Raw genomic sequence first — 17,988 nt, forward strand, 5'->3', positions numbered from 1 at the left:
GCAGATCTAGTGCTGGCAGTCGCTGAGGAGCAGAGTAGTAAATAACTAAACAGCTTGTTTTTAAAAATATATTTTGAAAGAGGAAAATGTACACATTTACCACACTTTTATGAGCATTTTAAACATAATCCATGAATTATATATAAATATATATATATATATATATATATATATATATATATATATATATATATATATATATATATATATATATAGCTGTCATCAAGGCAAAGGGTTGCTACTTTCAAGAATATGAAATATAAAATATATTATATGATTTCTTTAACACTCTTTTGGTTACTACATGACTCCGTATGTGTTATTTCATAGTTTTGATGTCTTCATTATTATTCTACAATAAAAAACCCTTGAATGAATAGGTGTGTCCAAACTTTTGACTGGTACTGTATATATCAATTGTATAACTGTGTTTTTTCAATATGTTTTTCACACGTTGTTTTGTTTTTTACCAATCGCAAGTGGGACGCCACCCATAACGCCCTAATGGGCGAGCAGCCGCTGAAGGGCAGTTAGGATAGGTCACATCTGACACACAAATAGGTACTATGCTAAAGTTTGAACAGGTCAGATAAAACCTACCCAATTATGGTCTCCCCATCAAATGACCAAGGCTGGGATCTGGCAAAAGCATCAACAGTCCTCTACAACTGTAGACATAGGCAGAGTTGAGACATAGATCATCAGTGACACATGGAATGAAAAGGGTGTCGCAAATTCTGGGCATTTCTTCTGTACTGTATTATTAGTAATCACCTTCAGTCCCACATTGTGGATGTGTTGAGTGCCAGGTCTCTCTCCATTCAGAGACGTCAGTATTAAGCCTGTCTGTCTGTCTGTCGGTCAGGACTCCATCACATCATCTTGCAAGTCCCCAAGTTCCGCTCCATGGATGCATCTGTGAAAACATACAGTCACTGTTCTATTACCAATGGCAGTTAGGATAGATAATATCTAACAAACAAACATATCCTATGTTGAAGTTTGAACAGGTCAGACTAAACCTACCTAATTCTGTTCTCCCCATAGACGGCCGTTGGTGAGCAGGCAAGAGGTTATGCTGGGTGTAAGGTCTTTGCCAGAGCCCCATTGATGGGCATGGCAGCTTAGATCAGCTCCTGGTTCCTCACCATTTCGATAATGTATCTTCTTAAAATGTGATTTTAAACCTAACAGTAACATTAACGCTAACCTTAAATACACTGCTAACCTTATGCCTAACCCTAACATTAAATTAAGACCAAAAAGCACATTTTTGTTTTCATGAATTTTTATGAGATAGTAAATGTAATTATGTGGCTGTGGTAACTAGTGGAAACCCTATCTATGCTTTACAGATGTAGACTGACTGTAGCTCCAGATTTAATTAGATTCAGGCTGATGACGTCGTTACGGTTTGTTGCTCCTAGTTCACTGTATTAGTTAGACTCAAACATCAGTTAGCTACCACCATATCTGCATCCATTATTTAGTTTTGCCCTAGACAATACAGAATACACTTTTATGAGCTATGAACTAACTTGCAAATCTGACTTGTAGGCTAACGTTAGCTAGCGTGTAGCTAGCGAGCTAGCCTGCCTCGCTAGCATTATAAAATGATAACAGGGTTTCGGGGATGATGGTGTTGATGTGAGCCATGACCAGCCTTTCAAAGCTCTTCATGGCTACAGACATGAGTGCTATGGGGCGATAGTCATTTAGGCAGGTTACCATGACATTTTTGGGCACAGGGACTATGGTGGTCTGCTTGATACTTGTAATTATTATCGACTCGGTCAGGGAGAGTTTGAAAATGTCTGTGAAGTCGCTTGCCTTTGGTCAGCGCATGCTCTGAGTACACGTCCTGGTAATCCGTCGGGCCCTGCATCCTTGTCAATGTTGACCTGTTTAAAAGTCTTACTCACCACCAACGGTCGTTGCACACCAAGCTAGCGTTACTGGTACAGACTTGGGGAACGACGAACTCCAACCACCTATCCCGCATTGGGTCTTTCGGCAGGACATACAAACCATAGAACTTTGGCTGTGAAAGCATTGGCCAATCCGTATGAGGCTTTGAAGGTGTTGGGGGCGACGAAACAACAAATAAATGTTTAGAACAAATTGATGCCACATAGGCAGTTTTAAAAGGGATTAGATGCTTTTTAGGGACAGTCACTCTTTAATACACATAACCACAACTGAATGACAACCTACTACTTACTAGACTACATAATATTACTTTACTATTGAATTACAACATAGTACTATACTATTAAAACTAACTACACATTTCACACATTAACTCTCTATATAGTATTATCACGCTAGTATTATTAGCACTAAAGATATGTGACTATTTTAGATCATGATCAAAAATAATAATAAATATAAATACTTTCACTTGGTTGTGAAATGGTGAGTTTAAACAAAGAATTAATACTTTTTGTATTAAGATATCACAAATGGTTTACCTGTAAGTACAAATCTATACTGTAGGCGCTATGCAATTAGAGAGAGATCCAGAATTCAAACAACAGACTAATACTGTGTATGTCTGAAGCCCATATGATTTGATTATGTAAGGTGAAAGAGTCAGTCCTTGCAGGTGGCTGGGCTAACCTGTGGCTGGGACAGACAGGTGTTGAGTGATATGAGTGATAATGCTTCCATTTCTGCTAATGCCAAAATGCTCCCTGAGCAGGTTGAAATTGCATCTATCTGTCTGTGTGTGTGTGTGTGTGTGTGTGTGTGTGTGTGTGTGTGTGTGTGTGTGTGTGTGTGTGTGTGTGTGTGTGTGTGTGTGTGTGTGTGTGTGTGTGTGTGTGTGTGTGTGCATGTGCGAGCATACAGCATATGCATTTTGTTATTCTGTGTTTTGTTCATGAGACATTTTAATAGAATTTCTAGTCAAATATAATGACTTGCTGTAAACAAATCATGCAATGGCTCTCAATTCATCAACGCCCACAGGTGTGTGTATGTAAATAATCCAACACGTGACCTGTTAGGAAGAATACAGGAGAGAGAGCTATGTCTAAAATCACCCATACATGTAGGTGCTGTACATCTGGGTTGGAGAACTACGAATATCTCAAAGCAAGGTTCTAGTTGCCAAACCAACTAAGGTACGTTATTTTAAATTTTAACATCATTGAGTACGTGATTTTCGACTAACCGTTTTACATCTCATGTTTTCATTCAGACTTTCTGAGACAATGCACAATATTTTGACTGACATAACAGTAGACCTACGTATATCAAGTTATTTTTATGTATGTTTGTATCAGTATATTGCATCAGTATTTTGCAAACAATATATAAAAACATAAAGTCATGAATCGTGTAATCTTCCCTCTCTCATATCTCAGTGGGCTCGGATATTGTTCCACAAGGATGAATGCCTCTTCAGGAAACCACACTTACTTTGACAGATGGGATGTTTGCTTGGTCCAGGGCTATGTTGAGCCAGTGCTTTGCCTTTCTGCCTATACCCTGTGCTTCCTTCTCGGGACACCAGCCCTGGTCTGGTGCCTCTGGCTCTCTCTGAGTGGAAGTCTCTCTGGAGGTCTCAAACCCACCGTTATCTTCTCAATTAACCTGTTTGCAGTGGAGCTGGTGTTGTGTGTCCAGGGTCTCCTTGAGATGGTCAGCTACCTACTCAGCCAGAATGTCATTTTACGGAACACTGTTTATGTCCTGTATTACCCCACCTGGACCTGCAGGCCCCTGCTTCAGAGCTGCATCTGTGTGGAGCGCTACCTGGCGGTGGCCCAACCTGTGGCTTTCCTCAAGTACAGGCTCCGGAGGTACAGGGTGGCGTGTTCAACAGTGGTCTGGCTGCTGTCACTCGCTTCTGCATGTTCTCCTATCACTTCAAGGGGTTCTGAAGAAGCCGCAGCTTATGTTCTCATTAGTGTCTATTGCCTTGGGGTGGCCGTCATTTCTCTCTGCTGCTTCTTCATCCTGCGTGTGCTGAAGCAGCCTGGTCCAGGAGAGGTAGAGGGGGGGAGTGGGGGAGATAAGAAACAGGGGACGACAGACCCACATAAGATGAGAGCTTTTGGGATCGTCTTAACCAACCTGGTGATCCTCTTGGTGAGCTCCATCCCGGTGGTTGTTGGTTACGCCACCCTGTCATCCAGTCTTGACTACTACTGCAATGTCATCCCCATGTTGCTGATTTTTTACATTTTCAGTGTCTTGGTCTCACCCCTGATGCACCTCTACAGAGAGGGAAGGCTGCCATGCCGAAGAGGGCCAGAGTTACGTTAGACTTACAGTTGCGGGCACTAAAAGTATGTTTTTCTGTGACAAACTATCGCTAGGAGACGATAGTGCGTTCCAGTAAATGTAATTAAAATTGTTCTGCCAATGCTGCGGCGCAGACTAAATTCTTAGTGCCTGCAACTGTAGTTTGAACATACATAGACAAGGCCTAGGCGCATAATATTTTATATTTTGATAAATCGTTTTTGATTGTTTTAATTTGTTGGCATGACAAACTATCGCTAGGAGAGGTTTAAAATGAAAACCTATGATTTCATGAAACCAATTTAGATGTGGCAAATGCGTAGAATAATGTGTAATATTTTATTTGATAAAGTTTTTGTTTTAATTTGGTGTCATGTAGCAATAGCATTTTGTGAGATACATCCCGTTAGCATTAGAGTTGTTTTTAAGTAAAGCCACATCGCTTGTTTAGCATTTGTAGTGAATGTTGGTTTGATTTATTAATTATACAACTATTACTATGATAGGGTGGCTAGATATTGGATTAGACCTATTCATTTAGCATTAGCATTAAGTAATGGATTGCCTTTTTCTTCATATTATGTTGTAATATGAATGTAAGTCCTTGTCTGTCACTAACATTACATAATGTTATAGAAATGTATGGGGGCTGACTGTGCATGAGACTTGGCTAATGGCGTCATCATTATACAACATTTAAACCCAGACAGTTCACACCCCTAGAAAACCATTATGTTTCAAACACACTGGAAGAAATCTTGGAACAACTTGACGTAAACTTTGGTTATTTGAAAAGTAGATGCATGTCAATTCAAAAGTCAATATGTGAAATATAGGCTAGTCTAGATGAGTGTCATCTTGTTCTGAGCACTCTTCACAGCATACTGTAGGAGCCAAGTCCCAACCCCTGGACAGAGGTATAGACGCTCATTCTTCCCTGATAAGAACAAGCCACAGCAGGTACAGTGGAAACTCAAATTCTTACCATGTCCTGTAAAACCACAGTAACTTCAATCAATTTGTAATATTAACATTGTCTATCTCTGAGTAATTACGCTTAATTCCTGTGATGATAAAACTAGCGTTTTACATTAAGTGTTAAACCTCTTCAGATCAACAAATTATCTTTCCTCTTGTTCTTCCTATTCTTCAGAGATGAAATTAACAGAGAACATGCAACAATGAAGGACCCAAACTCCTTTTTTCACGAATCCGTCAGGTTTAAACTATCATGACTCCTGATGTTGGGTGTGGCCAACCTGTCTGCCAGTCTACCTGGGAACAGAGGTGTTCAACAACCTCCTGGGCCTGGTCACCAACACCTGGTACCTGTGGCTGGCGGCCCTTCGGTCCAGGTGAACCAGGAGATCTTCACCATCAACCAGTCTGGCACGGAGCTTCTCTACTGCCTCTACTCACCTCTATTAGTCACCAACGTTCTCTTTTTTTAAAAGTTTAGCCCTTCATGCTTCCAGGGGGAGCATTTTCTTTTTGTTGTGATTTTCTTATCACCTCATTCTCACAATTCCAACCTATTGGTAACAAAATGTAACCCCCAAAAATAATTTATATACTAATCAAAATCATCTTTTAACTTGTATTTCATCCTGTAAAACAGTTGTTTAAATACTTTTTAGTGATGTTCTATATAGAATTGTATTGCTGTATGTTTTAAAAGAAGTGTGGAATAAAGCTAATCTAATTGATTCAACAGTTCAGGTCCCTGTCTGTCACTTGTGATTACAGCATGTCATCAAATATGTATGCCCATTCAGTGATAAATGCACCTGTCTTGGCTAATTGTATCACCTTTAGGAAACATGGAAACCCAGACCGGGCCACTGGAAAACCCATTAACTTTCAAGAGCATCAGGAAACTGCCTGATGTTTTCATTAGCTATTTGCATGACAGCCAACATAGTCTTTTAGCTGATGTAACTGCCTCTGTTTAGGATATAGGCCTAATTCTGGACCTTCAATATTGTTGTGTTTTAAAAGAAAACTATACACACAGACTGAAACATTGAAAACATATTTTACTCAACCTGTTTTTGGGAAGTGCAAATGATGTGGTTGTATGAGTTTTTTAAATTAAATATCCCCACAAGTTGTTGCCAAGGCAGCAGCTACTCTTCCTGGGGTCCAAACAAATTAAGGATAAAACTAAAATTAAAATAAAACAGTGCATTTAACATTATTACACAACTACATATCTATAATACAACATTTATAATCCCACCTCACATAGTTGTGTGTGTGTGCTAGCGTGTGTGTGCGTATGCAGGTGTGTGTGTGTGTGTGTGTGTGTGTGTGTGTGTGTGTGTGTGTTTGTCCGCTTTGTTCCATATGGTGTAGTTATATCTGTTTTTTAAATCTGATTTTACTGCTTGCATGAGTTACTTGATGTGGAATAGATTTCAATGTAGTATTTGTATTTGTATTTGTATTTATTAGGGATCCCCTTTTTGCCTTGGCAGCAGCTACTCTTCCCTTGATCCGGACACATTAAGGCACATACATCACATATAAAACAAAAGATAAAACAGTACATCATATAACATGTTTACACCTCTACATATCTACAATACAAAAATGTTTAATGGCCCTGTGTAGTACTGTGCATTTTCCAGAGTCTGTACTTTACTTGGGGACTGTGAAGAGACCCCTGATGGCATGTCTTGTGGGGTATGCATGGGTGTCTGAGCTGTGTGCCAGTCATTTTAACAGACAACTCAAGGCTTTCAACATGTCAATACTTCTCACAGAGATAAGTAGTGATGCAGTCAATCACTCCTCTACTTTGAGCAAGGAGAGATTGACAAGCATGTCATGGATGTAAGCTCTCTGTGTACATTTCAGGTCCAGCCATGCTGCTCTGTTCTGGGCTAACTGTCATTTCTCTCTTTGTGGCACTTGACCATATGACTGGGCAGTCATTTGTGTAAGTGTCGTATATGATAAGTGCCCTTCCTTACAAACGTGCTGAAAGTCAGTTGTTAATTTGTTTACTGTGAAATAGCATTGTATCTGGTCAAACACAATTTTTTACAAAACTTTGCTGAGGGTTGGTAACAGGCTGATTGGGAAGCTGTTTGGGCCAGTAAAGGGTGCTTTGCTATTCCTGGGTAGCGGAATGACTTTTGCTTCCTTCCAGGCCTGAGGTCACAACCTTTCCTGTAGGCTTAGATTGAAGAGATGGCAAATAGGAGTGCCAATATAGTTCGCTATCATCCTCAGTCAATTTCCATCCAAGTTGTCAGGTTTATTGTCATTGTTGACAGACAACAATATTATTTTCACATTTTCCACACTCACTTTACGGAATTCAAAATTACAATGCTTGTCTTTCACAATTTGGTCAGTTATGCATGGATAACCATTTTTACTGTAGTTTTCTTAAAACGACTGTAAATGCTGAGTGATACCCCAAGTTACAAAGCTTATATAGGGTTGCCAGGTGACATACAACACCTCCTGGTGGCCATGTTGGAAGACCACCGCATCAATTCTTCATTCAAAAACAGCAGAGCGTTACCCCAAGCTGCAAGACAACAGTGCCTAAAACTTCTTCATTCATCATCGTTGTCCATTCCTGTGTCATATTTGGCTGCTCTAACAAGACAGGAAAGAACTGGTAAAATACATTTTTTACAGTTTTCCTGGCCATCATGAAACACCAAGGAGATGACTCAAGAACCTTCAGAAAAGCAAATAAACATTTGTAGTTGAGCTACAGCATTGCACTAGCACAGAAGTTGAGTTACAACATTGCACTTCCACAGTCGTTAAGTCAGAGTATTTTATTACTAGTTGAGTGACAGTATGCCGGCACTGTTAGCCGCGTCACTGTATTAAACATTCAATTATTTTATTAGCAACTGTGCAAACTTCATTCTTTCAAGGATCAGAAATGAAAGAAGTACCCGTTGTGATTGGTAGTAGAGGTAGCAATAAAGGTAGAGTAGTACTGGTAGTGTTTCATTCTAGACCACAAACAAACATGATAGAAGGCCATCTAAAAAGCTGTGTTGGTATTTAGCACAAATACAATCCCACAACAAACATGTGTACACACACCTAAAGCAAACACATGACTGCATTATTATTATTTTTACACCGGATCCCTTTACAATGCACCCATTTGACCCTGAGTCCCCTTACCCTTCACCCCTTGTACTATACCCTCTGACCCCTGACCCCTGACCCTACTCACTTGTTGCCTGGTTTGGTCAAGGTTGTACAGGCTGGAGCTCTCTGCTGCTGGCCCATGTTCTGGACCCGCTTCTTCTTATGGTTATTTTGCATCTCCTGGCCTGCCGCCGGACTGTCTGGGACTCACAGAACAATGGGACCAGATCCCAGTGAAAAGCTTCAGTTAAAACTGTTCTATAATGACTACAGGCTGATGCAGGACAGGTCCAGTTAACACTGTTCTATAATGACTACAGGCTGATCCAGGACAGGTCCAGTTAACACTGGTCTATAATGACTACAGGCTGATCCAGGACAGGTCCAGTTACCACTGGTCTATAATGACTACTGGCCGATCCTGGACAGCTGTAGATCCAGGCTGATCAAAGTATTAGTGATCCAAATAGCTGTCTTCAGAATCTTGAGTCTTCAGAATCTTGATTCTTTAGAATCTTGAGTCTTTAGAATTAGAGTATTCGGGAACACAGGTTTGTCTTGTTGGGGTTGAATTGTCCAGCGTCTGAGGACAATTTGAACAAAAAGGTAAAAGGAGAACAAACCATGTTCATTCATGGTTGGAGAAGAGAGATTTCCGTCTTGAACATTACCGTTGAGAAACATCCATGTGTAACCGAAGCAGTTCATGTTGAAGTGGCCATGGTTCGCTGTTCGTCCTGCTTGCTTGGTCTCTCTCGCTCTCGCTGTCAATCTTCCTGTCTCACTGGCACTCGTTCACTCCCTCTCGCTCTTCCCCCCGCTCTCATTTCTATGTCACTCAGTTTGCTCATCTTCTGTACGTCATCCTTTCTGCCCCATGTTTCCTCACCCACAACTGTCTCCACTCTGTTTCTCTCTCCTGTCTCTGCGTTCCCCTCTTCGCTCCTCCCTCCCTCCCTCCCTCCCTCCCTCCCTCCCTCCCTCCCTCCCTCCCTTTCACACTCTCTCAGCACCCAGCTGTGTTACAGAGCTCTATTGAGACTAAAATACAACCGATACAGAGCTCTATGAAACCGAATAAATAGCCAATGCTGACCCCGTGTGTAAGCTTTGTACAGGGAACCTACCCAGACCACTCTAGACCCTCTACTGTATCCTCACTCTCTAATCACAGAAACATAGCCACCCTATGTCTTCAAACAACAAAAAGCTACTGTCCTGTACACACCGCTGCTGGACTGGTGGCTATGAAGGGGCAACGCTTGTAGATCTGTTGAGGGAATTCCAGGTGAAGCAGAGGGCTAGGGAACCTTAATCATGTGGACAACTACTAGACTGCTGATTAAGAGGTACCAGTGCATCAGTCAGGGCCAGGCTGACAGAGCATGGAGGAACAGGGGGCCTCAGCACCAGCCAGGGGAGGAATGTCCTTATGCACGTCCTTGGTCTGGGGGTGGGAGGGGGGGGTGGGAGCTTTGGGAGGGAAGGGGGCATGTAGAGGAAGAAGGGTGGGGCTATGGGGGGCTTCTTTGGGGTAATGCAGCTGTCACAGAGCGGGGTTGAGAGACAGGGAGGGGGTGAAAGGGAGATGGTTGTCCTAGATAAGGTCTTCCATTCGCTCACTGTGCAGAAGCTATTACCAACACACATTAACACTTTCTATATAGAATACATAGTATTAACACTTTCTATATAGGCTACATAGAATTAACACTGTCTATATAGGCTACATAGTATTAACACTTTCTATAAAGGCTACATAGTATTAACACTTTCTATACAGGCTACATAGTATTAACACTTTCTATATAGGCTACATAGTATTAACACTTTATATATAGGCTGCATAGTATTAACACTTTCTATATAGGCTACATAGTATTAACACGTTCTATACAGGCTACATAGTATTAAAACTTTCTATATAGGCTACATAGCATTAACACTCAATTATCTTTACATTTGTGACTTTTTTTACATCATGATGGGGAAGAAAATGGTGTGGTTTTAATGCCAAAAATACATTAAAAAAACAAAAACAAATGTTTTCTGATCTTTCTTATATTTCTCAGATATAGGAGAGACACTTCATAACAAACTTCCTTTTGACATTTTTGGGGGACTATCTGTTGTTCCATGTAGTGAATATGTTATTACATTACATTACATTTTAGTCATTTAGCAGACGCTCTTATCCAGAGCGACTTACAGTTAGTGAATGCATGCATTATTTTTTTTCCTACCCCCTGTGGGAATCGAACCCACAACTCTGCCGTTGCAAACGCCATGCTCTACCAAATGCGTTTGCATTGGCTAATAGTAGTAAAATGGTTTTATTTATTTATTTTTATCAAACATTTTTATATATATATTATTTTCTTCAAGGGGTCTTAAAATTCAAAATAAAATAGCTAAATGATCATTGGTATGACCTTCTTAAAATAATTCCATATAGCTTAGTAGAACCCTCCCCCCTGCTTATACACTTCTTAGTGCCTGCAACTGTGTTTCAAACATACGTAGACACGGCAAAGGCGTATAATAAATGGTTAATTGTTTTATTGGATAAATAGTTTTGATTGTTTTAATTTGGTGCCGTGTAGCAATAGCATTTTGTGAGATACATCATGTTAGCATTAGAGTTGTTGATAACTAAAGCTGCATCACTTGTTCAGCATTATAGGATGTTAGTTAATTAGTTTTATTAACGATGTAAATACAGTACATGTAATATTAGGTAATATTAGGACAGGGTGGCTACATAGGGATTAGGCTTATTCATTTAGCTTCAGCATTAAGTAATGTCTTCTTCATGTTGTGTTCTACTTTGAACTTAGATCCTTGTCTGTAACTTAGATTGCATAATGTTGTTAAAAAATATGGGGACTTGACTGTGGATGATCGTCATAACTGTGCATGATCGTCTTAACTTGGCTAATAATATAATATTGATGCAACATTCTAGTCCTGACAGTTCACACAAAAACACGTGGACCCACCTGATGTAAACTTTGGCTATTTGAATGGCTTTTTAAAAGTCGATAAGTTAGTCAAATATATCCTATTCTAGATGAGTGTCATCTTGTTTTGAGCAGTCTTCAAAGCATACTGAAGGTACCAACCCTGGACTGAGGTATAGACACTCATTCTTCCCCGATAAGAACAAGCCACAGCAGGTACAGTGAAAACTCAATTTCTTACCTTGTCTTGAAAAACCACAGTAAATTCTATCATTTTGTAATAATAACGTTGTCTATCTCTGTGTTTTTAAGCTTAATTCCTGTGATGATAAAACGTGTTTTACACTAAGTGTTACATCTCTCCAGATCCAATAATAATCGCTCCTCTGTTTTTTTCTCTCCCTCTGTCTTAGAACGAAGCTCTTCCTGTTCTTCAGAGACGAAAGGAACAGAGGATATAGAACAATGAAGGAACCAAACTGCTTTTTTCACGAATCCGTCAGGTTTAAACTATTACGACTCCTGATGCTGGGTGTGTCCCACCTGTCTGCCAGTCTACCTGGGAACAGAGGTGTTCAACTGCCTCCTGGGCCTGGTCACCAACACCTGGTACCTGTGCTGGTGGCGGGCGGCCCTTCGTTCCAGGTGAACCAGGAGATTTTCACCATCAACCAGTCTGTCATGGAGCTTCTCTACTGCCTCTACTCTCCTCTATTTGTCACCACGTCGTGATCATTCATTCTGTTTGGGGGTACATTTTTGGCTTGGTCGAGTTGGGATGGTCCCAGTTCCAGTGTGGACCTCTACCTGGCAGTTGTCCAAGCTGTGGTCTTTCTCAAGTACAGACCCCTGAGGTACAGGGTGGCATGGTTGATGACACTCCGCCTCTTTGTGTCAATGGGCGCTACTGGAGGCTGAAAAAGAGGAGGGAGGGAACCTGATGAAGAGGAGAGCCTCCTGTACCGTCCAGATCATCCTGCTGACCTTGATGCTGAACTACTCTCCTACCTCTACCTGCGCAGGGCTGGGAAATTGCCCTGCTTCTGGAGTTAAAGAGAAGCATAGCTCCACTGTAGGGGAATGGTTGTCTTGCATTTCTCTGGTTATCATCTGCTCAATTCCATTTAATCCCTTTGATTGATGCGTTTGTGAAATTGCCATTTATTTGTCGTTTTATAGCTGTTAATCTAAGTGAAATTATGGAGCACATGTTGAAGATTTTACTATCGCCTCATGCTCACAATTCCGACCTATACCTGACTGTTTTGCTTGGTTTCACAAATAGTAACCACAAAACAAATTGATACTACAATTTTGACTTTGCAAAGTCATCTTTTAACTTGTATTACATGCTAAATAGCCAGCCTGGTCTCAAAGACGTTACATAGTAAACATAAATAAAGACAGTCGAATTAAGTATGATATGTTACATTTGGAATAGTTACATAAGACAGAAGGTTACTTAAAGGGGCATATTCTTTTTTTTTTACTTCGTATGCACCACCCCAACATCAACATACTGTATTTAAAAATGGCAAGTTTCTATGTTTTGTAATAAGAAAGATAAGTGTTTCTAATTACATCATCGGAGTGAATCATGTGATTTTAACCACTTATGAGTAGGCATTGCCTACTAATTGGATACTAATTGTCTATTAATTAGCTGATGATGTCATTGGAAGCACTTATCTTCCTATATATTTTTTACTTCAAAACAGAAACTCACCATTTTCACATATGTTGATTTTGGAGTGGTGCTGGACATGATGAATATGAAGTTGGAACATTTAGAAATGTCCCTGTTACTTAAGTTATAAATGAAAGGAGAGTGATTGACCAGGGTGGAAGGTAGCCGTATAATGCGAATATGTAGAAACCCAGTGGTTGCGTGTTCGGTAGATAATAAGCTACTTTGCAACTACTTGCTACTTTGCAACTACTTAGCATGTTAGCTAACCCTTCCCCAAACCTTAATCTAAATCAAATCAAATCAAATTGTATTGGCCACATGCGCCGAATACAACAGGTGCAGACATTACAGTGAAATGCTTACTTACAGCCCTTAACCAACAGTGCATTTATTTTTAATAAAAAAGTAGAATAAAACAACAAAAAAGTGTTGAGAAAAAAAGAGCAGAAGTAAAATAAAATAACAGTAGGGAGGCTATATATACAGGGGGGTACCGGTGCAGAGTCAATGTGCGGGGGCACCGGCTAGTTGAGGTAGTTGAAGTAATATGTACATGTGGGTAGAGTTAAAGTGACTATGCATAAATAATTAACAGAGTAGCAGCAGCGTAAAAAGATGGGGTGGGGGGGCAGTGCAAATAGTCCGGGTAGCCATGATTAGCTATTTAGGAGTCTTATGGCTTGGGGGTAGAAGCTGTTGAAAAGTCTTTTGGACCTAGACTTGGCACTCCGGTACCGCTTGCCGTGCGGTAGCAGAGAGAACAGTCTATGACTAGGGTGGCTGGAGTCTTTGACAATTTTGAGGGCCTTCCTCTGACACCGCCTGGTGTAGAGGTCCTGCATGGCAGGAAGCTTGGCCCCAGTGATGTACTGGGCCGTACACACTACCCTCTGTAGTGCCTTGCAGTCGGAGGCCAAGCAGTTGCCATACCAGGTGGTGATGCAACCAGTCAGGATGCTCTCGATGGTGCAGCTGTAGAATTTATTTAGGATCTGAGGACCCATGCCAAATCTTTTCAGTCTCCTGAGGGGGAATAGGCTTTGTTGTGCCCTCTTCACGACTGTCTTGGTGTGTTTGGACCATGATAGTTCGTTGGTGATGTGGACACCAAGGAACATGAAGCTCTCAACCTGTTCCACTACAGCCCCGTCGATGAGAATGGGGGCGTGCTCAGTCCTCTTTTTTTTCCTGTAGTCCACAATCATCTCCTTTGTCTTGGTCACGTTGAGGGAGAGGTTGTTATCCTGGCACCACACGGCCAGGTCTCTGACCTCCTCCCTATAAGCTGTCTAATCGTTGTCGGTGATCAGGCCTACCACTGTTGTGTCGTCGGCAAACTTAATGATGGTGTTGGAGTCGTGCCTGGCCATGCAGTCATGGGTGAACAGGGAGTACAGGAGGGGACTGAGCACGAACCCTATGGATGATTTTCAAGTACATATGTTGTAGAATTAAACACCTATATGCCTTAAAATGTTTATGGATTGAGAACCAGTTGAAGGGTTAATACAGAGCAGAGACATTTATGTGTTTTTCATAAACTCCCTGCAGCTGGTCTGGGAATGTCAATGACGTGATGGCTGTGTGGGATTGGAGTAACAATGGAACTAGTGTTATAATTTCTTTGTGCTTATGACCGTATGACCTGACACATGGCCACATGCACATAATCTCAGGGGCCGGGGAGGGTGATAAATGATAAATGTTTAAATGTATGTGGTTGAGAATGGGTTATGGATGACATGTTTAAATCATGTTTAAGTATTAATGGATATGTTTTATAATGTGTTATGAAATGATAATGGTGAAACAGAATGAACATGATTGATACTTTGTACTCCAGATGCATGCCTGGAAAGTGAATATAGTCAATACAGAGTGTGATTGTTCTTTAACGTATGTATGTACATAATTTTTTGAGTCATGCCACTAATAAGATACAGTGGCCCCACTTAGAGAAGTTTAAGTAGCCAACATGTGATACTGAAAGATGCTATTCATTCACATAGGGAGGAGTAACCATCAGTTGTATCAGTGTGACTGTATAAAAAGGAGCACTCCGGTTCAGGACAAGCAGTTGTTGTTCCATGGAGCAAGCTCGGCTTTGTTTTGCAATAGTCTAATTCTTGAATTCACAAGCTCCGGTGTCTTGAGAGATATTTTTGAGTTGATTATCTATTAGTCAAATATTTCTACGACAACCCCTGAGGGGCCCTCGTGTTGAGGATTATCTAACTCTTAACTCCTAACCATAAACCTAAACTTAACCCCTAACTCTAACCTTAAACCTAACCCTAACATGACCTAAAGGTTGCTTGTTTGATCTCATCACAGACAACTTTAGCATTTTAACAAATAAACAACTTTGCAACTACTTACTACTTTTTAGCTACTTTGCAACTACTTAGTATGTTAGATAACCTTAACCCCTAACCCCTAGACTAGCTAACGTTAACAACAACACATTTGAAAATCATACAAATTGCAAATTAGTACCATATTGTACAAATAGCAAATGATAACATATCATATGCATTTTAATTCGTAACATATCATACAAAATTGTAATTCGGAACTTGTCATACAAAATGGATGACATCCACAAATTAATACATACCATGCGAAAAGCAACATATCATACTAAATGGAGGGAGACAGATTTACGGTACTATGTTACGTCTACCCCTGAGTCCAGGTTGGTATAGCAGTTGCTTCTCTACTTTTGAGTGTTGTTCTATATTGAAATGTATTGCTGTATGCTTTAAAAGTAGTGTGGAATAAAGCTCCTACATGCCCCTGTCTGTCTGCCATTTATGAGTACAGCGTGTCATCAAATATATATCCCCCTTCAGTGATGAATGCACATGTCTTGGCACTAGAAAAACCCATTAGCTACCATAAACATCGGACCTGCCTAATGTTTTCATTGGCTATTTGCATGACAGCCAACGTTGTCTTTAAGCTGTTGTAACTGCCTCTGATGGAGTAAGGCCTAATTCTGGAGTTGATTCTGATCTTCAATATTTTTGTGTTTTAAAAGAAAACTACACACACACAAAGAAAATAGATTTTACTCAACATGTTAGTGTTTTGGGGATCCTTTGAACCCTAAAGGATGTTGTTGTCGGACTTTCCAACCTATCTATCTACTGGCAACTCCTTATGCATGTCTATATACATATTCATATTATTACGTTTACATTACCATAATTGAATGACAAGATACTACTTACTAGTCTGCATAATACTACTTTATTACAGAATTATAACATAGTACCATACTATTAAAACTAACTACACATTTCACACATTAACTCTCTATATAGAATTATAACTCTAGTGTAATTAACACTAAAGATATGTGACTATTTTAGATCATGATATATAAATGTAATAAAAAACATTTAACTTGTTTGAGATATGGTGTTTGTTTAAACATAGAATTCATGTTTTTTAATGAATGGTTTACCTGCAAGTGAAAATCGATACTTTATTCACTATCCAATTATAGAGAGATCCTGAATCCAAACAACAGATTAATACTGTGTATGTCTGAAGCCCATATGATTTGATTATGGAAGGTGAAAGAGTCAGCCCTTGCAGGTGGCTGGGTTAACCTGTGGCTGGGACAGACAGGTGCTGAGTGATATGAGTGATGATGCTTCCATTTCTGCTCAGGCCAAAATGCAAATCCCTGAGCAGGTTGAAAGCTTGAGTGTCTGTGCATGTGTCCATGTGCATGCATGCAACATATGCAATTTGTTCATCAGTGTTTTGTTCATGATACGTTGTAATGTGATATCTAGCAAGATAATGACTCAATGTAGGAAGATAATGACTCAATTGTTAGGAAGAATACAGGACAGAGAGCTTTGGCTAAAATCACTCATACATGTAGGTGAGGTTTCATCGAGTTGGACACAGACTTCTGCTGGAGAGAACACCAGGAATATACATAAAGTGAGATCTGAGTTACTAAAACAACTAAGGTAGGTTATTTTACATTTTAACATTTTATGTTCAGCTAACTATTTTACTTTTCCTCTTCATGTTTTCATTCAGACTTTCTGAGACAATGCACAATGTTTTGACTGACATAACAGTAGACCTACGTATATCCAATGATAGTTATATATGTTTGCATCAGTATTTTGCAACATTATTTTCAACATATTAAAACATATAGTCATGAATCATGTAATCTCCCCTCTCTCATATCTCAGTGGGCTCAGATATTGTTCCACAAGGATGAATGACTCGTCAGGAAACCACACTTCCGTTGACAGCTGGGATGTTTGCTTGGTCCAGGGCTATGTTGAGCCAATGCTTTATCATGCTGCCCAGGTCCTGTGCTTCCTCGTGGGGACACCAGCCCTGGTCTGGTGCCTCTGGCTCTCTCTGAGTGGAAGTCTCTCTGGAGGTCTCAAACCCAACCAGGTCTTCCCTATTAACCTGTTTGCAGTGGAGCTAGTGTTCTGTGTCGAGGTTCTCTTTGAGGTGATCAGCTACCTATTCATCCCGAAGGCTACAATGTTACGACAGGCTGTGTATTTCCTCTATAGCCTCTGCTGGACCTGGAGGCCCCTGATCCAGAGCTGCATCTGTGTGGAACGCTACCTGGCGGTGGCCCAACCTGTGGCTTTTCTCAAGTACAGGCTCCGGAGGTACAGGGTGGCGTGTTCAACAGTGGTCTGGTTGTTGTCTTTCACTTATGCATGTTATTTTATTGTTTTATTGGATAATGATGAAACCGAAGCTTATGTTCTCATTAGTGTCTATTGCCTTGGGGTGGTCGTCATTTCTTTCTGCTGCTTCTTCATCCTGCGTGTGCTGAAGCAGCCTGGTCCAGGAGAGGTAGAGGGGGGCAGAGGGGGAGAGAAGAGACAGGGGACGACAGACCCACATAAGATGAGAGCTTTTGGGATCGTCTTAACCAACCTGCTGATCATCTTGGCAAGC

Source organism: Coregonus clupeaformis, chromosome 1 (assembly GCF_020615455.1).
Source record: "Coregonus clupeaformis isolate EN_2021a chromosome 1, ASM2061545v1, whole genome shotgun sequence".
Taxonomy (NCBI): Eukaryota; Metazoa; Chordata; class Actinopteri; order Salmoniformes; family Salmonidae; genus Coregonus; species Coregonus clupeaformis.